The sequence below is a fragment of the Crocodylus siamensis genome, chromosome 5 (assembly GCF_052110815.1).
Source record: "Crocodylus siamensis isolate JL-2025a chromosome 5, ASM5211081v1, whole genome shotgun sequence".
Taxonomy (NCBI): domain Eukaryota; kingdom Metazoa; phylum Chordata; order Crocodylia; family Crocodylidae; genus Crocodylus; species Crocodylus siamensis.
In genome coordinates this window covers 178,478,657-178,504,177 of record NC_143399.1, presented here as the reverse complement: position 1 = coordinate 178,504,177, position 25,521 = coordinate 178,478,657, and the positions used below count along the sequence as shown (strand labels likewise).

General features: G+C 44.8%; 1 long non-coding RNA gene across 1 annotated transcript in view; it reads left to right on the top strand.

Annotated features, from left to right (window-relative positions):
* The window catches only part of LOC149864968 (uncharacterized), a 271,749-nt gene that overhangs the window by 37,052 nt on the left and 209,176 nt on the right, over nt 1-25,521 (top strand). The window lies entirely within an intron of this gene.

Below are 25,521 nucleotides of genomic sequence, written 5' to 3'. Positions count from 1 at the left end.
ATCTCCCCAGTGCTCTGTAACCTTGCTTGCCTTTGGAATGCGCCTCCTCCCCCCTTGTCTCTACCTTTCCTCCACTGTTCTAGGGAGGCTTGCTTCTGCTTCTGGGCGTTGGGGACTTTGAAGCGAAAGGGGGACTTCTTTTTGGCCATGCTCCCACTGGTGCCAGGATGAGGAGGAGCAGGCCAAGGGGGGTGCTGCCTCCTGAAATGAAATAGTATCGCCATGGTGATGAAGTGTTTAACCTCCTTGCCTTGGCTGATCTACCTTTGGAGTGCTAGCAGGTAGCATACGTGGGATCATCTGTCACCTCAAAATGATCCCCCAGTACACTTCTGGGTTGAGGGTGGGGATCCTGCTTTATCCCCCTCCTCACCAGGCATAGGCACAAGAACAGTAGAAGCTGAGCCATCTTCCCCCATAACCTCCTTCCAAGTGCATTTCCAGAGAAGAAGACCTGCCTCTAGGGGAACTTTGAGAGGCGTGGAGCACAAACTCAGATTCTCCCTCCTTCCCCAGAATTTCCTTTGCTATGGCCCTCAGCTCCTCTGCTTCCAGATCCAGCTCCTCCTCTGGGACTGGAAGGCTCATGCTGGGAACTGAAATTTGAGTGGAGAATGTCATGCTGCTGCTGGTTAGTGGTGTTAGTGGTGGTAGTGCAGGTGTAGGCACTACTACCACCTCCTTGCTCCCATTAGCAGCAGAAGACTCATTGCTGCCAGGAAAGAGGGTGTGTCTATGTTTGGGGCAGGGGGAACTTGGAGCTCTCCATCTGCCCCCTCTCCTCCTACCAGAAGACCTGGCACCCGCCTTTCCAGCATGCTTCATAACATTTGGTGTATTGCAAAATGTGTGTGTGTGTATAAAATATATGTTGCATTTTTCTCCACAGTGATGACACACTGTTAGGGAAAACACAGTTTTCTTTTTGTGGGGGGAAAGAATCAAGACAGACTAACAAGACAAAATAAGAGATTTGGGGGGAAGAATAAAATGAAAGGAATGGATAGCAAATAACAATAGGGATTGTAAGAAAGGGTAAGTAGGAAAGGATTGCATACAACTTACAAGAAGAGAGACTAGCTAGCAAGAGACTAGCTAGCAAGCCAGAGCCTTTCAGACACTGTTGCTTCAAAGAGAGACATGGCTGACAAGAGTCACAGATCATTTCAGACACTGCTTATATGCTGTTTTTACTTCCCTTCCCCAGCGCACTGTGACTGGAAGGGAACTCAGAGAAAGATCACAGTCACTGGCCAGCGACAGATATCAATATCAGAGCAGTCTTTCCCCATCTTTCAGCCTTTTCCATATATGGATGATCACCCCAGCCCCCTCCCTCTTCTCATTTTCTGTTTGCTGCAAGCCTTCTGAATCTCTCTGAATCAATTTGGAAGCTTCTGATTCAATTCAGACCTCATAATGGGTCTCTCAATTTGATTCAGATTCAGAGATTCAGCTGCCGAATCATGCCAAATCTCCTCAAAATCAAATTGGCTACCAAAGCTTCACACAGCCGTACTGGGTGCACCCTGGGTGCATGCCAGTTTTTCAGCACTTAGCACCTGTGGTTCAGGAGTGAGTGAAGTGTAATTTCACAGTGGCATTTCCATTAATTTGTCCAACAGTTCAGATATGCCCTTAGTCACAAACTGATCAGCTCTTGAGTCCATTGGACTTCTGCAGCTCCCATTATTTATGCCAGGGCTGTCCAGCAGGTGACAAGTAGAAAGATAAGCATGTGTGCCACTGCTGCCTCTATTGCTTTGACTGTGGCAGCAGCTGGGGTCTTAGGCATCCTCTTCCCACCCTGGATTTCTGCTGCTTGCCCTTTCCTCAGTGGCCATGCTGGTAGAGCTAGCAGCCCAGAGTCCCTGTGGAGCATGATGCCACAGGGAGCTGAAGGGCGCTGTGCTGTGTGATTGAGTGTCCACCTGTGTGTGGTGCAAGAGATGGGGGAGAACCTACTAACATACACACATGCTCACAAGTTGTGCATTGAGGGGAAGGCAAAGCTATGGCCCTCTCTAGTGCTGTCCCTATGGTGTGTGGCCCTCTATTGGTGTGGCCAATGGGGCATGTAACCCCCAACCATTTTGGCTAGGGACAGACATTACACACAAACTGGTTTAAGCAATCAGAAACTGGTTTAAACCTCTAACAAAATAGAAGTTCAGTGCACATAAGCCAGCTTGAAAATGGCTGAAACTGGATTGAGATCAATCTGATTGAATGTAGTATTAGACTTAACTGATTTGGGCCAAACTGATTTATACAATGTCTGTCCCAGACCCCTTTCTGGTTTAAGTTAAATTAGAGTCCCCCAGCATCCTGGCGTGCTCTCTGGGTGGGGACCTCTGCTCCAGAGAGCTGGGCTGGCCCCTCCCCTCTGTTCCCTGACTGTAGCTTCAGCATAGACTGCAGGTACAGTGGGGTCTTCCTGGCTTTCTCCTGCTCCCCTCCTCCCCCTCACAATTCCCTGATGAAGCAGGGATCACCCTCCTCCACTCTGCCTTACACAGACATCTCTCAGTATTAGCTAGCATACTACATGCTGGCTATGGTACATGCTATGGCAGACAGGACAAAGGCAGACAGGATTGAATTAGCTTAGGTCTTTTTGGAGCCAGTCAACAGGTAGTTGGTAATATCCTTCCATTCCTTCCTTGGAAAAGCTGTTTAAGAAGAACTTGAACTAATGGAGAGAGGCTGTTGTTTTCTTAATGAGCTGATAAACTGAGTTACAGGTGACAAACCCTGTGTTATCAGCTACCTGCTGGGTGGGGGGTGCTCCCTTATTAGACCGTCCTGTTGGGGGTTCTGGCCATGCCCCCCCCTCAGCTCAGCACTGTGTAATGGAAGGGAGGGCTACTCTAGCACCCCTCAGCTTCTAGCCTGAGTCGCTGCAGACAAGTACCTGCATTTTTTCAGTCCAGAGGAGATGTCTGCATGCTTACAGACTGTTTTAGCCTAGCCAGGTTAGACTGACCTGCAAAGATTGAATCAATTCAGGCTTTTTTAATGTCTGTCCCTAGCCTTTGAATCTGGGAAGCCCTGATCTATACTTTTTTTTTTTGCCACCGAGTTCTGTTTGGCTCAGCCCTGAGACAATGGAACCCCTTGCTTTTAATGGAATTCCTCTGAACAGTGTCAGAGACAGCTTAGCACAGCCAGTAATTACAGTTTACCCCCTCTTCTTGATGTCTGTAATTCAGTGCCCTGCCATGCTCCCTGCACACATACAGAGACACAGAGATTAGAGATTTCAACAGTATTCTAAGTCTCAGCCTTGCTGCTTCTCTTCCGTCATTAGATGAAAGAAAATCAATTTTTGCAATGCAAGCATCTGGGTTACAGGCATATATCTGTTTTTCCCCTTCAGTGTGACACAGATGGTTATGTCCTGTGCTGTTTCCACTTTTTGGCACTAGCCCAGAACGTTATAGAGGCAGTTGCATATTTTCCTTTAAATGATGTAAAATGAGGACATATAGTAGCCAATAAAATTGTCTCCATCTCCTATCATTTGTTTTTGAACTATGTCTAGAGTCATAAACAGCAGCAATGCTGAAATGTACAAGCTGTAATTGAGCAAACCTTTGTGACGAAAAATGTGGCCATATGGAGGGGCTGCTGGGAAAGCTTTGTGAATGATGAGAGGAGTTTGCTTAGCTAGCTCACAAAGAGGAGAGCAGGCCCTTGGGGAAGGCGATGGTGCTCTTATTAAAAACAGTCCTGGCTGTGAGTGAAAACAGACAAAGAGAAGGAAGTAGAAAAACCCACATAGGTTTATGGAGAGTTTGTTAGTAAGAAATAGGCCCAAGGCAAATATATAGTAGTAAGAAGAGACTGGAGGACTGGAAACAACATTTTTCTTCTCAAAGGCAGTGATCATGGAAAAGAAACAGCTGGATGGGGAGAGGGAGAAGTGTATTGCTTATGAAAAATTGTCTGCACAAGAAAAGAGGGCTGCTGCCTCAAAATGAAATGTTTGTACATGAGGGGAGGATGGCTGGTGGGGTCAAGGTAAAAGACATTTCATATATATTTGATTTTTGTATCTAAACAGTTCTGAACCTTGACAGGCTACCAGTCTTTCCCCAGTTATGTAGGGTGGCTGCTGTTTTCCAGAACTTCTGATGTTAATGAGACCATTAAAGTATCTTCTTAGGGTGGACTTTTCAAAGCATAAATGGGAATTTGGTGCCCAGTTCCTACTGATTTTTAATACGAGTTAGGCATCATGCTGTCGTTCGGGTCTTTGAATCACTCCATTTTAATCTGCACTGTTTATAATTTGCCCTTTGAGACTGTTCTTTCTTAACATAAATAAATTCTCCTTTTGAGGTCCCTACAAAAATGTAGATTTTGCAAATTTCCTTAAAAATGCATAGTAATCAATTAGGGGGAATTCTTGCCTATTATTTTTGTTCAGGCACTAATGCAGTTTCTTGCATACAGTCAGAGCTTCCCCTAGTACTGCAACATTTGCTGTTTCAGGTAACTTACTAAAATTAAAGGCACAGTGGAAATAGTTCAATCTTACAATGTACAGTGCCATTACACATCTATGGTAATGTTCAACAGATATTATTAATATGTTAACACAATTATTATTGTTAACCATAAAAGTATATAGGTGATACAACCCAGTATAAAATCATTACTAAAACCCTGTGAGCTAGAGAAAGAGGCAAGGGCTTTTACATAGTTTAATGTTAATACAGGGAAATGCATTCCTATGGTTTGGCAACTAGGTCATCCCTCTGTAAAGAACCCCTTGCCATTTTTTCACTGTCAAGTAGTTTTGCATTGTGGCCATACAACTAACATGTAATGGCCAGATAATCCCATCTGTAAATATCTTCTCTGACTCAGTATTTTACTTTATGTTCTCCAAGTTGCATTACTCATGGTTTGATTAGTAGCCACACTGCATCTTGAATTACCATCATCCTCATTAGAGCATAAACAGATATGTGTGCTCCATACCCAGTTAATTTAGGTTGTTTTAGTCACATTTTAGATATGACCAAACAGCAGGACAGACAGGCAGATACTGGCAGGCAAAGAACAATGAATATGAAAGCATGCTGGCATGAAACAGGCCAGCTGAATAAATGCATGCTCCCAGTGTTAAGAAAATATCAGCAAAACCAAAGGCAAAATGAAGCTGCTAAAACTAATGATGTCCAAAGGCAGTACAGCAAGCTCGCACAGATAAGCTCTGCAAACTCTGAGCTGCAGTGTAAATCAGCAAGGCCACACATATTCCAAACTCTGGGAAACAAACAGTCTGACTGTCTCCAGATATAGTGAATAAGAATAAAGACATACAGACAGACTTCAGAGATAGATAAGAGCACAAACTGACAAAACATAATGAAACAAATAATTGTAAATAATTCATTTTTCCTGGAGGAAAAGCACAGTGCCTTGTTCTGGAGAAACTCTTTTAGTCCTTTTTAAATGTTAAGTGAATTTTTGGATGCAGAAAATTATCTCACTGTCAAAGTAGAACCTTCAGTTGCTTCATGTGTTTTAATGTTTCTTACTTTTGGTATTGTATTGGAGTATTGTATTTACTAATTTATATCAGACTCCAATTGCTCATGCTCTTTCATTAACTGCATAACAGTTGTTTGGAAAATATATGTATACACTTTTAGGGTCTCTTTTCCTGGGTGCAGAAACACAAGAGATATATTTAACCCTTTGGAGATTGAGAATGTATCAGTTACGTAGGTGTCTGGGGTAATCCACATGGCATAATGCTGTGCCTGGTAGAGATAAACTAGCTTTAAATGATACCAGGCTGAGTGCTGCACTAAGAAAAGAACATTTCGTTTGGCACCAAAACTAGCGTATTCAGAACTAGCCTGAGTATCTTCACACAGTACTGCATGGCATTATAGATATATCATATAGTCACGATACTGGAAGATACTATGTACCTTTCTGGATATTACAGGGCTATTGACCGCTCATAAGTCTGAGTTTTGGTTGGCAGTCTGGAAATTAATAGGCAATACAAGTTTTTATATCTGGTTTATGTCTTTGAATATAAAGAAACATTAGCTTCACAAAATCAGTTCTCCAAGGTGACTCTGGTAGAACTTTACTGGCATCAGTAAATTAACATGAGGGAAGAATTTTCCCTACTGAGAGCACTGTAAGGAAGGGTCAAATTCAAACTTCGTGTAAGATGCAGCAATTTTCACTTAAGTTTCTGGAGTGGATAAATTTGTCAGTCCACATTTTCATTAATCAGGTGGATTCAAAACTAACGTATTCAGAACTAGCCTGGGTATCTTTATACAGTACTGCATGGCATTATAGATATATCATATAGTCATGATACTGGAAGATACTGTGTACCTTTCTGGATAGTACAGGGCTGTTGACCTCTTGTAAGTCTAAATTTTGGTTGGCAGTAAGGATTTTGCCCATACTTTTTTAGCAGGTATGCAAACTGTACTAATTTTTTCACACTGACGGGTCTCATTTTCTACATATTCCCCTATGGTGCCGTTGTTACTGCGCTGCGCTGTCATTTAGAACTTCCAAAAGGAAGGACTAAATGATGGTGCAGTAACAGCCCATACTGCGCTGTGCTGGCAGCATATGGTTATTTTTAGCTGCTATGCTGCTTTAGCAATGCACTATACTGACAGAGTGCAATGTTATGGCGACATAGTGACAGCATTACAGTTTTTGCCTTCAGATGCTACATTGCTGTAGTGCACCCATATCATAACAAGGAAAGTTACTTTGCTGCATAATTGTTGGCCAACCTATATTACCATTTATGTCACTGATCAATTCCTTCATAGACTGAAGGGCTAAGACAAAATTTTCTTTCTTATCCTCAAGTTAGGCATTCTAGCAGTACAAAATCATTTCCATCAACCGCTTTTGCTATGTGACAAGTCACTGGGGAGACAAGATTCTGTCTTGTGTACTTACATGGTATACCAATGAGAGCAATTATTCAAAAGAAATTGCTTATATGACAGTGTACTCTATATATATGCACTGATGCACTGTGAAAGTAGTAGCATTTTTAATTATAGCTGTCATTTGTCATCACCAATGCATTAAAGTCTGGTTTTAGTAAGCAGATCTAAAAAAAATATATTGACTAATATGCACAGTACTTTGAAAGCATAGTAATAAATGACTACATTTATTAATTTTGTGAGTTAGAAATAAGGAAGCCTTACATGTTACACTGATATATCTCTTTTGATTTTTTCCTTGGTAAACCACAGCAAAAAACAAGCCACTAATAATGCCTTGAACTGATATTAGTAAAATCTGATAACTCCTGCTCTTGGACTTCTAAAAGTAATTTATGCCTGTAAGTTTGTTTAACTGAAATGGTTATTTTTTTGGCTTATAATATCTACATTTACAATTGAATTTGAGGTAGTTGTATACCTTATTCAAACCTGCATCCAAAAGATAGTTTGTGTGGCATGTTGGCCCAAAGGTGGCTTCATTTCACTGCTGAAAAAACCATCACTATACATGGAATCTGTAAAGTACTTTGGGATGAAAAGTACTTTCTACAGTTCTGCTCACTGAAAAGTCAACTTCTACTAACAGTTACCACAGTGCAGGAAAGCACCGGTATATCTCAGTTGCTGGGTTGTTGTAGCATCTCTTGGTAACAGTTATTTTTACCAGTAGTCGCTAGATTTTTAGCTATTTATATTAAAAGACTGACCACCCATGTGAATAGATTCTCCTATTCACCCAGAACATGTATTTGAATAAAGTGGTGAGCTGTAGAAAAAATATTTTGGCTTCATAGGTGATGCTAGGTAGAACCATGTTCGGATGCAATATTTTTATTCTTACTGTTTTATTTTTGTCCTTTACGATTTTTTTTTTCTGGTGTGTTCATCTCATTTTCAAGGCTGGTAGAAATGCTGTATGGGGCATCTCAAGTTCCTACTGCTCTAAAATAACAAAATCAATGTTGCAATGGGAATGCTTTTTTGACATGTGAAGAAAGAGGGGACAAGTCTTTGTACTATGGTTACTTTCCTAGGTGACAAGCTGGTGATAGTGCTGGAGCTGGAGTCTTGTTTGCTGCACTGCGGTTTCTCCAGCTCAGATATCTGTTGGAGAAGCCAGTCTTCACTAACTTCATGTTTTGTCACAGGTAGAGGAAATAATCTTGGGAAAGGGGAAGGAGAGGGAGCAAAAACAGGAGGGAATTATTTCCCTTCTACATTTCTTTGTTACATTTCACAGATGAGAAAGGAAGACTTTTCTGGGTCTCTTAGATGTCAGTGAGGGTTAAATTTCTAGTCTTCCAGAGGAGAATCTGTTCTAGCATTAGAGTAACAGTTCTGATCTTGCATTTAAATTGCACACCCTAAGCCCCTATTGTCACTATGCAAAAGGATACAAGATGATGGTGGGGGGCAGGGATGGATGGGTATAGTGGTAAACCCATTTCTCTGTCATTTATGTGATTGAAGAGGAAGATTCCACCTTGCCCTGCTTTCTGCCTGGTAGCGAAGGAATTTCTTCTGTGGAAATGCCCTCCTTTGAACTGTTGTCCTTAGGAAATAGCTTTAGAAAGCAGTAGATCCATTTTTTTCCATCCAGATATAGTTCATAGGTCCTGTGTTAACATTTTTATTTTAACATGTAACAATAGGAACTATGGGTAGGTTCATATTTGCTTTAGAAGAGCTTGGGTGTGCCTACACAAGATACTTACTGAGCATTAGTGTGAAAACATTGCAGTAGTGCATTACAGCACAAACCGTGCTAATAGCTCACTGCACAATTATTAAGTTAATGCACAATAAGTGTCACTCAATAACTATGTGCTGGCACTACTGTGCAGTAACTCTAGGTACTGCACATTTAGTTTGTACTTTATTAAGCAAGTATTAAACAAAATGTGCAGTATCTAAGATGCATTAATGAATGTGTAGATATGCCCCTTGGTGTAGAAAGAGAGGGAATTAATTTTTTATTTGAAGACACTTTTTATTTTTTTTACAAAATGACACACTAGACTAGAGTATACTAAGAAAGATAGTGTAGTGTGAGATACTGTACTGTGTGATGTCCTAGTGTGAGGTACTTCTACTGTCCTGACTATAATCAGCTTCCATCTCTCTCTTATGAAGAAAATCAGTCTGATGGGGCATAAAACTGGGGCATTTCTCCTAAATTGATTAGGATAGGACTGACACTAACAAATCCATTTTTAGAAAAAAGATTGCTTAATATAAGAATGCATAGTCTTTACTGGTTCTTCCATAAGCTGCACAGACCTGTACAAGTAACACATCAGCACCCTCCAAATATAATTTTATTTTCAAGGGGGTAGCTCCTGTATGATTTTGAGAACTATTTCAGATTTTAATAAAAACTTTTTGTCTCTTTAACTCTCAACTAAAGCATTATTTTAGAATACACAGAAATACCAGAAGTGAGTCAATTCAGTCCTTAATGGTAACATGCAAGCAACTGTGGATATTCAAAAGGAAATAATGTCATAAATTGGCACAGTGTTAGGTGCATTCATCAGTTTAAACAAGATTTGGTCATCAAACCCTGCAATTTAAGGACCAAACTATAAATTTTCAACTCAAATGTTATTTCCTCTTCTAAACATGCATATAAAAACTGGAATTACACCAAAAGTACAGCTAGACATTTAAATGTCTTTGAAAGCAAATGTCTCAGCAAAAGTCTAATTAGTAAATGGAATGAATTTAAATCAAATGCTGAAATTCATCATAGAATTTAATAACTCCTTATCTCCAAACTGATATAGAAGACAAGATGGAAATATGTGATATATATGTATATATATATATGCCAGGTCTTTTGCCGCAGCAGGTATGCTATTAGGCAACTCCAGGAAGTGTAAATGGGGCCAACCCAGAGAATCTCTATGTTGAAGTGATTTAGAGAAAAAAACAACCGTATGTGATTTAAAAATATAGAGGACATGCAAAGAGCAAGCTAGAATGAGCAGCCATGCAGGATGCAACTGAAGTGCAGCTCTCAGTTGTAACTCAGAATGATTTTTGCAAAGCATTTTGAGTTATGCTACCCCAGACCAAGCAGAAGTTCACTGTTGGTTCCAGGACAGAGGGGAATCTAGTTGTGGGCTGAGATCCCGCAGCCAGGTTCCCATAGCAATGGCCAAGGCTCTCTTTTTTCAGAACAGGATGATGGACAAGCAGCAGAGAGAGCTTGTTCTTAGGGCCCCCAGCCAGTGCTGAAGACTGGGGTGGGTGAATTGGAGCCCCCCTACCTCAGGAGTGCTCCAATACACCTGCCCCACCTTCCAAGGGAGGGCTAAAATACCCCATAGACTGAACTCCCTCTACTCCCTTTCCCACCTCCCATTCTGAAAACAGCAATAGACTGGGAGCTCCACCTACATAAGTTACAAAAGATGGTTACGTCTTTCATAGAATCATAGAATCAATGAGTTGGAAGAGACCTATACAGATCATCGAGTCCGTCCCCCTGCCATGAGCACTGGGGGTGGCAGGGGTCATAAGACCCCAACCAGGTGCCTATCCAGTCTCCTCTTGAAGATTTCCAGGGAAGATGAGAGCACCACCACTCTGGGAAGCCTATTCCGGGCTCTGGCTGCCCTTACAGTGAAGTAGTTCTTCCTAATATCTAACCTAAACCTATCCTCCCTCAGCTTGTGGCCATTGCTCCTGGTGACTCCAAGGGAGGGCCTGGTGAACAGACTTTCCTCGAGTCCTTGCTGCTGGCCCCTGATAAGGTTGTAGGCAGCCACAAGATCCCCCCTCAGTCTCCTCTTGTGGAGACTGAAGAGATTCAGGTCCCTCAGCCTCTCCTCATAGGGCTGGCCACGGAGACCCTCAGCCATATGAGTGGCCTCCTCTGGACCCTCTCCAGGTTCTCCACGTCCTTCTTGAAGTGCGGCGCCCAGAACTGGACCCAGTACTCCAGCTGCGGCCTGACCAGCGCCGCATAGAGAGGGAGCAAGACCTCTCTGGACCTGTTAGTGATGCCCCTGTTGATGCATGACAGGGTGCGGTTGGCTCTGCCTATTGCTTCATCGCATTAGCGACTCATATTCATCCTGGAGTCAATCCTGACTCCAAGATCCCTCTCTGCCTCTGTGCTGCTGAGAGGGTCAGCCCCTAACCTATAAACATAATGCTGGTTCCCTCTCCCCAGGTGCAGCACCCTGCACTTGTCCTTGTTGAACCGCATCCTGTTCAGATCCACCCACTTCTCTAACCTATCCAGGTCTGCCTGGATGCAGTCCCTGCCTGCCAGTGTATTCACTTTACCCCACAGCTTGGTGTCATCAGCGAATTTGAACAGGGTGCTCTCCACACCCTCATCCAGGTCACTAATGAAGATGTTGAATAGCACCGGCCCAAGGATCGAGCCCTGGGGGACTCCGCTGCCCACACCCTCCCAGGTCGACATCGACCCATCCACCGCCATCCTCTGGGTGCACCCCTGGAGCCAGCTTGCCACCCATGTGACTGTGCATCGTCAGTGCCGTAGTCCTTCAGCTTGCCCACCAGAATTGGGTGGGACACTGTGTCGAAGGCCTTCTGGAAGTCCAAGAAGATGACATTGACTTCCTCCTTCACATCTAAGCTCTTTGTTACCTGGTCATAGAAAGAGACCAGGTTAGTCAGGCAGGATCGGCCTGGCATGAACCCGTGTTAGTTACCCCCTCAACATCACTTCCCCTGCAGGGCTCTCACAAATGTGGCCCTTGATAATTTTTTCAAAGACCTTCCCCAGGACAGAAGTGAGGCTGACTGGCTTGTAGTTGCCAGGCTCTTCCTTCCTCCCCCTCTTGAAAATAGGGACCACATTGGCCCTTCTCCAGTCCTCAGAGACTTGGCCTGAGCACCAGAAGTCCTCAAACAGCTGTGCCAATGGCTCCACAATGACACCAGCCAGTTCCCTTAGCACCTGCAGATGAAGGTCATCCAGGCCTGCTGACTTGGATACACCTAAGCCCTCCAGATAATCCTTAACTAAGTCTGAACTAACAGTCGGGGACTCACATCCTTCCTGGGCCTCTCTACGCTATCACCCAAGAGCACCCCATTGTTAGCAGACAGGAACACAGAGGCAAAGAACTTGTTAAAGAGTTCTGCCTTCTCTCATGCGTCCGTCACCAGCTGCCCTGCCCTGCCTCATAGAGGTCCAATGTTACCCCGAGACTTCTTCTTGCTGCCTATATACTTGAAGAAGGACTTTTTGTTATCCTTAATCCCAGAAGGTAATTTAAGCTCCAGTGCTGCTTTAGTCTCCCTTACCAAATTCCCTACAAGCTCAGGTCAGGGAGGTATACTCCTCTTTTGTCCCTGCCCCTGCTTCTACCGCCAGTACTCTTTTTTCTTTGCCCTCAGGCCAGCCTGGATATCCTTGCTCAGCCATGAAGGTTTCTTGGACCCTTTTCCCACCTTCCTGCACAGTGGAATCGTGTCCTGCTGCGCCCCAAGGATAGCCTCCTTGAGGAAGGACCACCTTTCCTGGACCCCCATACTAGGTACACCCTGAGCTCCTAGTGCCTTCCTGACTACTGCCCTGAGCACATCAAAGTTTCCTAAAATCAAGAATTTGCACTGTGCTAGTTACCCTCCCCATCCTTCTCTGAATAGCAAACTGGATCATTTCATGATCGCTGTCCCCTAGCCTCCCTTGTACTAGCACATCCCCCACCAGGTCGTCCCCAGAGGCTAACACCAGATCCAGTATGGAGTTTTCTCTAGTGGGGATGTGTACCTCCTGCACGAGGTGTAGGTCCTGTACGCATGTCAGGAACCTTTGTGAGTGGCTAGACCTGACCAACTGCTCCTCCCAGTTGATGTCAGAGTAATTCATATCACCCATGACAACAACATCCTTTTCACGCATGGCCTTCCCCAGCTGCCTGGAAAATTCTAGATCCAGCTCTTCCTGATGTGGTGGCCTATAGTAAACCCCGACCACCAGATCTCTCTCCCCCTGCCCTCCTTGAAGTTTGACCCACAGGGTCTCAGTTAAGCCTTCCTCTGTCCCATTTGGAAGGTAGAACTGGTATACTGTCCCCTAACATAGAGCGCAACCCCCCCACCTTTTTTCCCCTTCTTATCTCTTTTAAACAACCTATAGCCCTCTATGTCTAATGCCCAGTCAAATGTTTCATTCCACCATGTCTCCACTAGGCCAACCAGGTCGATTTTACTACTTGCAAGCAGGAGAGCAAGCTCCTCCTGCTTGTTCCCCATGCTTCTTGCATTAGTGAAGAGACACCTTAATCCTCCCGAGGGAGCCCTGGGCACCCCCTCTACCTGAGAGACAGCTGGTCCCTTGGTATGTATCTGAGTGATTACCTGGGCAGGTCCTACACCTGGTTGAGTTTTCTCTTGTTCCTGTGGATCCCCATCCCCTGATGAACTTAGTTTAAAGCCTGCTGGAGGAGGTCAATTAGCCTGTAAGAAAACAAACTCTTACCTTTGGGGTAGAGATGGAGACCATCATGCCCCAGGACGCCCTCTGATTTGAAGTCTGGGTTATGGTCCAGAAAGCCAAATCCGGCGTAATGACACCAACTCCAGAGTCTTTATTTGATACCACATGCAATGAGAGGTCAGATTTTCACCCAACTGGCTATTTTTGAAGCTGTTTGCAGCTGTGCATTTGTGTTTGTTCACAGCTATAAACTGCTTTCTGTAGCCAGATTGGGCAAAAATTGTCACTTCTGTCTGCACCTGCAGATCTTTGTTTGTGCTTCATGTGAGATTTCAAGGTATAAGAAGGCTTAAAATTAGAGTGTCTGTTAAGAGAAGGAAAATATCCTTACAAAAGTTAAGTCAAGGAGAAAGAACAGAGACTTCCCATTTTTTGGATTAAAGCAATTAGAATGGAGGGGACTCTTTGTGATGGAAATATTGATACTTTATAATAGGCTTATAATAGACACCTGTGTGCAATCCAATTGCATGGACCAGCAATAGAAGCTGGATTGAAAGCATGTATGAATCTAGAATTTCCTAAAGGTGGGGTGCAGCACAATGCCCCTCAGACAATTTGAGGATATGGAGACAAGGTATGGCTGAAGGTCCTGGGCTGGTGGGGGACACCAGGTTGCTGGGTCAGGATCAGGCACAGGAAAGTGGAGACCTCACCCCCATTGCCACTATTCCCAGCTGACCCAGGCATGGGGGAAGCCTTAGAGCTGCTCTTGCCCTGCTCCAGTTGGTGGCTGTGGGGAGCAGCTGACCAGGGCACCATGCTTATCTGAGGACAGCTAATAGCATGTATGTTCCTCCTTCCAGGACCTGCTCCCTGATGATCCTATCCCCCTTTAGTGTTGCATCCCCTGATTCTATAATGGAGTTGTCCTAATACCAAGTCATGGTTGTCCTAAACTAAAAGCAAGTTTATTAAACCCTAACAGATACAACTCTAATTAGAATTGAAGCAGTATTAGCAGTTATAAATTTTAGGTTTGTAGCTAGTCAAAGCAGATACTCACCACCCCATATTACGACAAATATCTTGCGTTTCTTAATACAACAAATTAGCTTAAACCTCACTCCTAAAGTAATCTTGCTTCTCTTTGGCAATATAGTTACCTTTAACTGGATTTTTTTTTTTTTATTCTGAGATAATCTTTTCATCCTTAGGTGGGCATACGTTTTGCTCAGACTGTTTCTCTTTTGCCCAGGTTATATTTATTCATTTTAGTTAGCTAACTTCCTGATTTGTTTTAAGTCAAGGACAGTATTTTTCCATCTGCTCCTTTCACTGCATGCATGTCTCAACCACAATTCAAGCTAAACGTGTAGCTTGAGCTAAGCACAAAAGTTAAACACAGGCCTGAAGGGCCTCTGGGTCCCAACACCAGGTGTCCCCCACCAGCAGAAGAGGGATTTGACTGCATAGCTGCACCCCCTCTGGATCTGTCCCTAATTTAAATTATTTGAATATTTTCACAATTCTGTGGCAGGAATTCCCATGCTTATGTTCATATACAACCCATGTGACCTAGGACCAACTCCAACAGTAGCTAATAATTCACACACTACAGCAGGAGCTAGCTGAATTATTGTTCAATATACACTCTTTATTCCAGTGATTTGATCCATCTATTTGTTAGATGGATGAAGTTAGATGAGCACCTTGCCGGGGTCATCTGACCCCGGTGCTCTTTCCTGCCAAGGCAGGGGGTCGGACTAGATGATCTACCTAGGTCCCTTCCGACTCTAGCTACTATGAAACTATGAAACTATTTGGTCCAGGCATTAGAACTTCAACAGCATAAAGAAAGCCCAGGGACCAGTATATCGCTGCTTCTCTCTGTAAAGAATATTGCAACTGAATCAAATAAAAATAGCAAATGCTAAAAGAAATTTCATTAAAAGATGCGATTTACTTTGTTAATGTGAATGAGATGCAAATACAGTAGTGGCCAGCAGCAGTTATATCCTCTAATGTTGATATTACTAAGGTTGAACCTCTACTAAGGTCGATACTAATAAGTATTTGTTGAATGTTGTCTACATTCTCATAACTGCAGTTGCCAAGTGGTAGACCAATGCTCTGACCTTAGGAGATGATGATACCATTTAGCACTTCAATATCCTTTGCATTTAAAGTGTTTTGCAAAACTGAAGTGATTAAGTAAGCGTATTTGCATGGACATTGAATGTAAGCATGCTATTTGAATATTGGTAAATAAACTTCAAAAAGAGAGATGCTTTACTGATTGCTTCTGAACTTTTTGTAGGTCATCACAGCCCTTTTCTTCAATATGAAAAAGGTAAAGCAAACATGTCCTTATATCAGTTGTATCTAAGAAAATCAAGATTTAAAAATAAAAACACCTAAACAAATGTATATATCCCTGTGTTTTAGTATCCACTTATGATGAATGAAAATGTATGCTTCTGTTATTATCTGAATTCAGAAGAGTTTAAAAATAATCTATTAATTTAGTGCTAATTGATAACTTGGAAATTATTTCCAAGTGTATCTTACATCTATTTGGAAAGGCTCTCCATAATGAGACAGAGACTACTAGTTCATTCTTCCTGCCTATTGAGGGACTGATTCAAACTCATTGAAGTTCAATGGCATCCTCCCATTGGCTTGAATGGGCTTTGGATCAGATGCAAAGTCTAATATTCTTTGTTGGGACTGATAAGGTTACTTTTGCAATGAGGATGCCTAGCCCATAGGATCTGACTGAAAACATTTCAGGCAAATTACCAAATAGCTGTTAAACAATAATTACTGATAAGGACTGAATATAAATTAGCTACCTGAAGGTTTCAGGCCAGGTAATAGATTTCTGATAACTGGAGTTATCCAGTGTCTCTAATGACCTCTTCTGTGCTAAGAACAGACAGTCAAAAAGCCCAAGGCTGAATCAATTCATTCTTTGCAGATTACTCTAAACTGCAAAGATTGAACCAATAAGCAAGTGAACAGACATTCACTTTTGATTCCAGAAATGCAGCCACATATCTGCAGTGGCCCAGGCCAGAAGCTGGGGGTGCTAGATCATGCCTCCCTGCTTAGCTGTAGAAGACAGCTTGGGCCAAGACTAGCCACCCAACCTGCAAGGAGAGGTTTGTGGGGGAATTGCAAATCATCCTGGGATGCTGGGGACTATAAATTAACTTGAATCTGGAGGGGATCTGGGACAGAAGTTCAATGAACCAGTTTAACCTAAACAGTTAAGTCTGATACTACATCCATCCCAGTTTATCCTAAACTGGTTTTGGCTATTTTAAAAGCAGCATATTCATTCATTTGTTCTTCATTTTACTTCTCACTGAGGGCTGAGAGCAGTTGTTACCTTAGCACAGGTATGCTATAGAACTTCTGGGCTAAGTACAGACATTTGGGGGCAGTAGGGAGAGGTTAAATCAATTTAAACGGATACAAATGGATGCCCAATATCAGGTAAGTCAGGATGGGGGGGCTAGCCAGGGGGTTGAGGATCCAGCAAGCTGGGGGGAATCATAAGTCTGCTGGGGGATGGGGACATATGCAACCTGGAGCTGGGGTAGGAGGCTAGGCATGAGCAGTGGGTGGGGGGCAGGTGCAACCCATGAGGGGTAGAAGGAGCAGGCATGAACCATGGGGGGAAGACATGACTCACAATGGGTAGTGGGAGCAAGCACAACCCATGGGTGGGGGGGCAGACACAACCCACAAGGGGTACAGGGAGCAAGCATGATCCATAGATGGGGTGGGAGGGCAAATGTGGCTCATGAAGGTTAGGAGGAGCAGGCATAACCCATGGGTTGGTGGAGGGACTAGGTGTGACCCACAAGGTGGAGGGGCAGGCACAACCCTTGGGTGGAATGGGTGGTCAAGAATGACCCACAGGTGGAGTGATGGGGGGGAGGCATCTGTGAGCCTACACTGCCATCACTCCCACTCCTCCCTCCACTGGGACTTATTTGCTTTGTTTTGGCAGCAGCAAATGCTGATAAAAGCAGCCATACGTGGAGCAGCTTGTGGGATGGAGGTTGAGAGTGCTGGCTGGGGTGGAGGAGCAAGGGCCTGGGGGATAAAAAATAGACCAGTGAAGGGGAAGGGCAGAGTGAAGAGAGAATCCCTGGGGCTGGGGCCAGTGGCTGGGTTTTTCCTGCACTGGGGTTGTGCAGAGGAAGTGAACAGAAAATTACATGCACCAGTTTGACTTAAATCAAATGAGTCTGATACTATAGTTTCATAGTTTCATAGTAGCTAGAGTCGAAAGGGACCTAGGTAGATCATCTAGTCCGACCCCCTGCCTTGGCAGGAAAGAGCACCGGGGTCAGATGACCCCGGCAAGGTGCTCATCTAACTTCCTTTTAAAAATCCCCAGGCTAGGAGCCTGCACCACTTCCCCTGGAAGCTGGTTCCAGGCCCTAGCCGCCCTGACTGTGAAGTAGCGCCTCCTAATATCTAATCTAAACCTACCCTCCGCCAGCTTGTGACCGTTATTCCTGGTCACTCCTGGCAGCACACGGGGGAACAGGGACTCCCCCAATACCTGCTGATCCCCCCTGACCAGTTTGTAGCAGGCCACAAGGTCCCTCCTTAACCTTCTCTTGTGGAGGCTAAACAGGTTCAGGTCCCGTAGCCTCTCCTCATAAGGCCTGCTCTGCTGACCCCTGATCATACGAGTGGCCCTCCTCTGGACTCTTTCCATATCGTCCACGTCCCTCTTGAAGTGTGGCGCTCAGAACTGGACGCAGTACTCCAGCTGTGGCCTGACCAGTGCCGCATAGAGAGGGAGGATCACCTCCCTGGACCTGCTCGAGATGCATCTGTGGATGCATGACAGGGTACGATTGGCCTTCTTGACTGCCTCCCCACACTGCTGGCCCATGTTCATCGTGGAGTCAATGACGACTCCAAGATCCTTTTCCGTCTCCGTGCTGGCAAGAGGGGAGTTCCCCAACCTGTAAGTGTGGTGCCGGTTCTTCCTCCCCATGTGCAACACCTTGCACTTCTCAGTGTTAAACCCCATCCTATTCTCATCCGCCCACCGTTGCAACCTGTCAAGGTCAGCTTGTAGCCTATTGCACCCTTCTAGTGCACCCACATCCCCACACATCTTAGTGTCATCAGCAAACTTGAACAGGGTGCTTTCTACCCCCTCATCCAAGTCACTGATGAAGATGTTGAACAGTGCGGGCCCGAGGACCGAGCCCTGCGGAACCCCACTGCCCACGTCCTTCCAGGTTGAGAAGAACCCATCCACTACCACCCTCTGGGTGCGGCCCTCCAACCAGTTGGCTACCCATTTGACTGTGTGGGCATCGACACCACAGTCTCCCAGCTTTTTGATGAGGACAGGGTGAGAGATAGTGTCGAAAGCCTTCCGGAAGTCCAGAAAGACTACATCCACAGCAACCCCTGCGTCTAATGATTTGGTGACGTGATCGTAAAAGGCCACCAGGTTGGTCTGACAAGATCTGCCACTGATGAACCCATGTTGGTTGCCCCTGAGCATGCATTCTCCCGCAAGGCCCTCCTGGATGTGTGCCAGGATAATTTTTTCAAAGAGCTTACCCGGGATTGAGGTAAGACTAACTGGCCTGTAATTTCCCGGGTCCTCTTTTTTTCCCTTTTTGAAGATAGGGACCACATTGGCCCTCTTCCAGTCCTCCGGCACCTCACCAGAGCACCACGAGTGCTCATAGAGCTGCACCAGGGGTCCCGCAATGACCTCGGCCAGTTCCTGTAGGACCCTAGGGTGAAGATCGTCTGGACCAGCGGACTTGAACACGTCCAGCCTCTCCAGAAGTACCCTAACTAACTCCTCGCTAACCCCTGGCCCAGGCGTGTCTCTCCCGGGGCCCGAGGGGGGCCCAGCAGGGAGGTGGATGAACTGGTCCCTACTTAGGAAGACAGAGGCAAAGAAATCGTTAAATATGTTAGCTTTGTCATCTGGCATGACGACTAAGTTGCCCATCGTGTCCTGCAGGGGCCCCACATTACCCGGGACCCTCTTTTTACCCCCTATGTATTTGAAGAAGGACTTCTTATTGTCCTTAATCCGGGAAGCTAGTCCTATCTCCATCTCTGCCTTGGCCTTCCTGACTGCCCCCCTACATCCTCGGGTGACTGTAACATAGTCCTTCTTGGTGATGACCCCATCCCTCCATTGGGTGTATGCCTCCCTTTTAGCAAGGAGACATTCCCGGATGCTCCTAGTGAGCCATGGGGGTTTATGTGCCCTCCTGCTCCCTTTGACCCTTGTTGGGATTACCTCCCTTTGGGCATGGAGGATCGTCTCCTTAAGGAGCAACCACTCACCTTGGACATCTGGCTCCCTTCCCCTCTGGGTCCTCAGCACTTCCCCAACGATCCTCCTTAGCTTGTTGAAGTCAGCCCTCCTAAAGTCTAGGGCTGTTGCCTTGCTGCAGCCCTTTGCCACCTTACGCTGGATGGTGAATTCCAGCAAGCGATGATCACTGTCTCCCAGGTGGCCCATCACCCGTAGCCCCCTCACCAGGTCGTCACCCGTGGCCAGCACCAGGTCCAACAAGGCGTCTCCCCTGGTGGGGCTGTGCACCTCCTGGGTTAGATGGAGGTCCTGCACTCTGGCTAAGAACCGACGTGAGCGGTCAGACTTGGCTCACTGCTCTTCCCAGCAGATGTCTGGGAAGTTCAGGTCCCCCATGATGACCACATCCTTAGCCCTCACTGCCTCTGTGAGCTGACCTAAGAATTCCTGGTCGAGCTTTTCTCCCTGGTTGGGAGGTCTATAGTAGACTCCCACCGTTAAGTCTCTATCCACTGGACTGCCTTTTACTCTAACCCAGAGCACCTCAGAGTGCCCCCCCTCTATCCCCTTGCTAATTGACGAGGAAGTATATTCCTCCTTGATGTAGAGTGCTACTCCTCCACCTTTCCTTCCTATCCTGTCCCTCCTGTATAGCCTATAGCCCTTGACACTCACCGCTACATAGATCCAGTTTTATCTATGTATTTTAGATCAATTTTAGATTAGTTTCTGTGCATGGAACTTGTGTTCAGTTACAGGTTTAGACTGATTGCCAGTCACTGAGACTGGGTTTTTAAGTGTAAAGTCAGCACTGGGACAAGCTAAGTTTAAATTGGCAGTCATTTTGAACCCAGTTTAACTTCCTAAATATTGCTCTGTTGTGCAACAGATTTGCACTGGTTTCTGATAACTTAGAGTGCTTTGTGTGTAACTTCTGTCCCTAGCCCTGGTGATTTCTTTATAAACCTTTATAATAAACTTGTTATTTTTTAAACGGGTTTTGTATTTAAATATTCTGAATTCTTTTGTGGTGCACTGTAGTTCTGATTAATGACAAGTGACTCTTCTTTAGTTTAAAGGTTGATTGCTGCTGCTCTATTGCTCATTCCCTTATTTCTTTTTCTTTTTATAGAGCTGACTGAAGCATTTTCAATCAAAGGGTTTTTCATCAAAATATTGTTTATGTCAAAACCAACAGTTATTTTCAGAAGTATTTGGTTTTGATAAAGTTTGCAGTAAGAAGACTTTTTAAGGTCAAAATGGACCCTCTGATCATTTACACACATACAAAAACACATGTACATTTATACATACATACATCCAAGCACAAATTTAAAACCTGCTCTTTTTTAACAAAACTAATATTTTTTTTACACAAATACATTTTGTGAAAGTCATAAGGCTGGACGGGGCTTCAAGGGTCATCTAATACAGCTGTCTGGTCAAATACAAGATGTGCTGATCCTAGGCCATCCTAGAGAGATACTCTTCTTGAAAATCTCCAGGGTGTTTATCTAGGCTTTCCACAATTCATAGTTTCATAGTTTCTAGGGTCAGAAGGGACCTGAGCAGATCATCTAGTCCGACCCCCTGCCATGGCAGGAAAGAATACTGGGGTCAAACGACCCCGGCAAGATGTTCATCTAACCTCTTAAACACCCCCAGGGTAGGAGCCTGCACCACTTCTCTTGGAAGTTGGTTCCAGACCCTAGCCGCCCTGACCGTGAAGTAGCACCTCCTGATGTCTAGCCTAAATCTACCCTCTGCCAGCTTGTGACCGTTATTCCTGGTCACTCCTGGCTGTGCTTGGGGGAACAGGGACTCCCCCAATGCCTGCTGATCCCCCCCTGACTAGTTTATAACAGGCCACAAGATCCCCCTCAGCCTTCTCTTTTGGAGGCTGAACAGGTTCAGGTCCCGTAGCCTCTCCTCATAGGGCCTGCCCTGCTGTCCCCTGATCATACGAGTGGCCCTCCTCTGGACCCTCTCCATGCTGTCAACATCCCTCTTGAAGTGTGGCACTCAGAACTGGACGCAGTACTCCAACTGCGGCCTGACCAGTGCCTCATAGAGGGGGAGGATCACTTCTTTGGACCTGCTCGAGATGCATCTGTGGATGCATGACAAGGTGCAGTCGGCCTTCCTAACTGCCTCCCCACACTGCCAGCCCATGGTCATCTTGGAGTCAATGATGACCCCAAGATCCTTTTCCGCCTCCGTGCTGACAAGAGGGGAGTTCCCCAACCTGTAGGTGTGGTGCTGGTTGTTCCTCCCAAGGTGCATCACCTTGCACTTGTCTGTGTTGAAATCCATCCTATTCTCGTCCACCCACCCTTGTGACATGTCGAGGTCTGATTGTAGCCTGTTGCATCCTTCCAATGTGCCCACGTCCCCCCACATCTTAGTGTCATCAGCAAATTTGAACAGGGTGCTTTTTACCCCCTCATCCAAATCTCTGATGAAGATGTTGAACATTGCGGGCCCGAGGACTGAGCCCTGCGGAACCCCACTGCCCACGTCCTTCCAGGTTGAGAAGGACCCATCCACTACCACCCTCTGGGTGCAGCCCTCCAGCCAGTTGGCGACCCATTTGACTGTGTGGGTGTCTACACCACAGCCTCCCAGTTTCTTAATGAGAATGGGGTGAGAGACAGTGTCAAAAGCCTTCCGGAAGTCCAGGAAGACTATGTCCACTGCTACCTCTGCATCTAATGATCTGGTGATCTGATCGTAAAAGGCCACCAGGTTGGTCTGACAGGACCTGCCACTGATGAACCCGTGTTCAACAAAACTCAGAATCTAATGAAAGTTTTGCTTGTGAGTGAGCTAAATGGGAAAACTATGGGACTGATACTGTGGAAAATAGAAGAATGGTTAAGTCAACATGATGACCCCCCTTTAGATTTTCTTTGTCTATTTCTTCATTTTAGTGCAAATTGCCCATTTCTGTACTATGCTCAAGTGTCTATAGGTAGAGACAATGATGATCCCTATTGATTCAAATGTCATATTAGTAGTACCTTCTTTCTTCATTATTAAAGGAAAACCAAAAGGGAATCCAGAGGGGAAAAAGTTTCTGTAGTGGGAATACTCTGTCCAGCAAATGTTTTGATGTGTGCACCTTTGCCCAACAGTAGTGCCATTAACCAGTGATTCTCAGCCTTTTAGGCTCAAGGCACTTCTTGTTTTTTTAGCTCCATGCAAAATATTTATGTACATGCTTGATATTAGTCAGTCATCATCTTTTCTTAAATCCTGAATCATTTGCTTGACTGTGGGAGTGTCTACATGAAAAGTTTACTGTGAAGCTGCTTAATTAGCTCTGCAGTATATGTCTCAGCATCTACCTGTGTAGTCTCATTAAGCCATAGTAAACTCTGCTGCAGGTTAGTACTTGTAAATATGCGCATGTAGATGCTGATGAGGCTGGCTGGGGCACAAGGGTGCTTAATGTGGGGCTGACTGCTAGCTAGCCCTGCACTGGAGTACTCTCATGTCCCAGCCAGCCCCTCCACAGCACATTGAGCTGGGTCAGAGCAACTCTAGGCCAGCAAGCTGACCTTCCAGGCCCCCTGCCATCCAGGGCAGCTCTGACGTGGCTCAAGGTGCTGCGGTCCTGGGTACACATTAACATGCAGAGCCCAGCAGCATAAATGAATTAATTGCATATGTAGATGCACCCTGTGTGTACTTAATCCACATTTACCTCATATATGGCAGTTCTTGGTTTTCACTTGTTTTTTGACTATGGAAAAATAATAGAGCAATACTTCTCTGTAAAGAGCTCAGAAATATCACCAGGAAAAAAAATGACCTTATGGATTCCTATTTGAAGCTTCTAGGTTTATCCTGTGAGTCATGTGTAGGTGTTTGTCTATCTAATATTGCTAATATTGTACAGCTCCCTATGGCACCCTCATAAGGATCTCATGGCACCCAATAGTGCCATAGCATCCTGGTTGCAAATCAGTGTCTTAAATACTCTGAATGGCTCCATAGAAGCTCCCTTAAACTGGAGGAATTGTAACTGCATTTGCATAATGTGAATTAGGCTAATTAGGTTGTAGCAGCCAGTACTAATTAGCCCAAACTCACGCCTATTCGCCCACATGAAGTTTTATGCAAGCATGACCATGCTGCTTTCTGCTTTGAGGTAGCCTGCCTGGAGAAGTGCTGTCAGGGATGGTAAGTTTAATATAGCTGGTATCTGTATACAAGATTCTTCCTTTGTCTAACATGTAGACTATACTATACTATAGTACTATAGAACTATTTCCACTTTTCTTCATAACTGGAGGGTTGAACTCTGTGTTGTTTTTGTAAGCTAAACTCATTACACACCCAAGGGACTCCTTGTATCCCTGCTTTTCTTTCCTAAACTTCCTGGATGTCACCCTCCAATACCCATTTCCTTTATAGACTCCTATGGAATTCCAGAGCCCCTTCCTTCCCCTAACAGTTCTGTGAGCCTCCCCATTTTGCACCTTCATTCTATGGGTTCTGTGGGTACCTCCATCTATCTAAGCCAGGGTCCTGGTGTGTCCCCAGTCTTCTGCTCTTGTCATACTTTTGTCATAGTTTCATACGTGCTAGCAGCTGGAAGGGACCTTACGGATTGTCGGGTCCACCCCCCTGCACTTGAGCAGGAAAGACTGCTGGGATCAGATGACGCCAGCAAGATGGGTATGTAGGTGTAGGTAGCAAGGAAAGTCTAGGTTCCTTATGGAATGCAAAACATAATCTGTTATGGATGACCTGGAGAAGGCTGAAGGATTTAATGCTTTTTCTTTGGTCATTGCAAATAAAGTCAGGTACCATATGAGAAGTGGAGTTGGCAGCAACGATAGGGGAGGAGATCTCCTGTCCTCTCCCTATTGTAAGCAATCTGTAGCCCTTGATATATCCCTCGTTTCTCCCTTTCCACTCCTTGAGCATGACACAGCCTTCTCTCACTGAGGATTCTGTGTACGTTTCATTCCCTCTATATCAAAGGCGTTGTGTGCACTCCAAGATTATTGTATTACTAGTATAAAATGCTAATATAAAGAGTAGATTACAAATTAAGTAACTTGGATATGTATGACAATAAATAATTGAGTAAACATGACAAAACTAAATAATAAATACAGAAAATGTTGCCCTGTGGGGTCAGGCCAACTCTCAGGATCTCAATATTGCAGTGTTAGACAGGAGGGTGCGACACAAGTGCACATATACAAACATACAAATCAATTAAGTGCATACACACACACACTACCAACTCAGGCACATACACATCCAAACTAGCCTAGGCACATGCATACCTATTACCAATTTAAGCACATATACTGTACACCCCAAAAGTTAGACAAAAATCAATTGTCTATACCTGCACACTCAGTACACATACAAAGATCACTAATTTGTATATCATGCACACAATGACATATATATACACACACACTCACCAATTCACACACATACAACCCACCTACACATACACACAGGTAAGTTCCTAACTTGGATGGTACAGTGTGCATGTGTGTGCTTGGGATACTTGGGGGAAGGTTCAGGTGAGAGAGAGAGTTAAAGTGTAGGGAGTGAAAGTTGCCAAAACAAGGATTAGAACCAGTGGACTATAGAGAAGCTGGCTGAGGAACTGAGGCTTGGGTTACTTAAGGTAGATTGGGGCTGGAAACTGAGGCAGACAGCTGAGATATTGTGAGGGGAAGATAAGTGGTGGCAAGGAGAAGACAGCCAGGAAACAGACA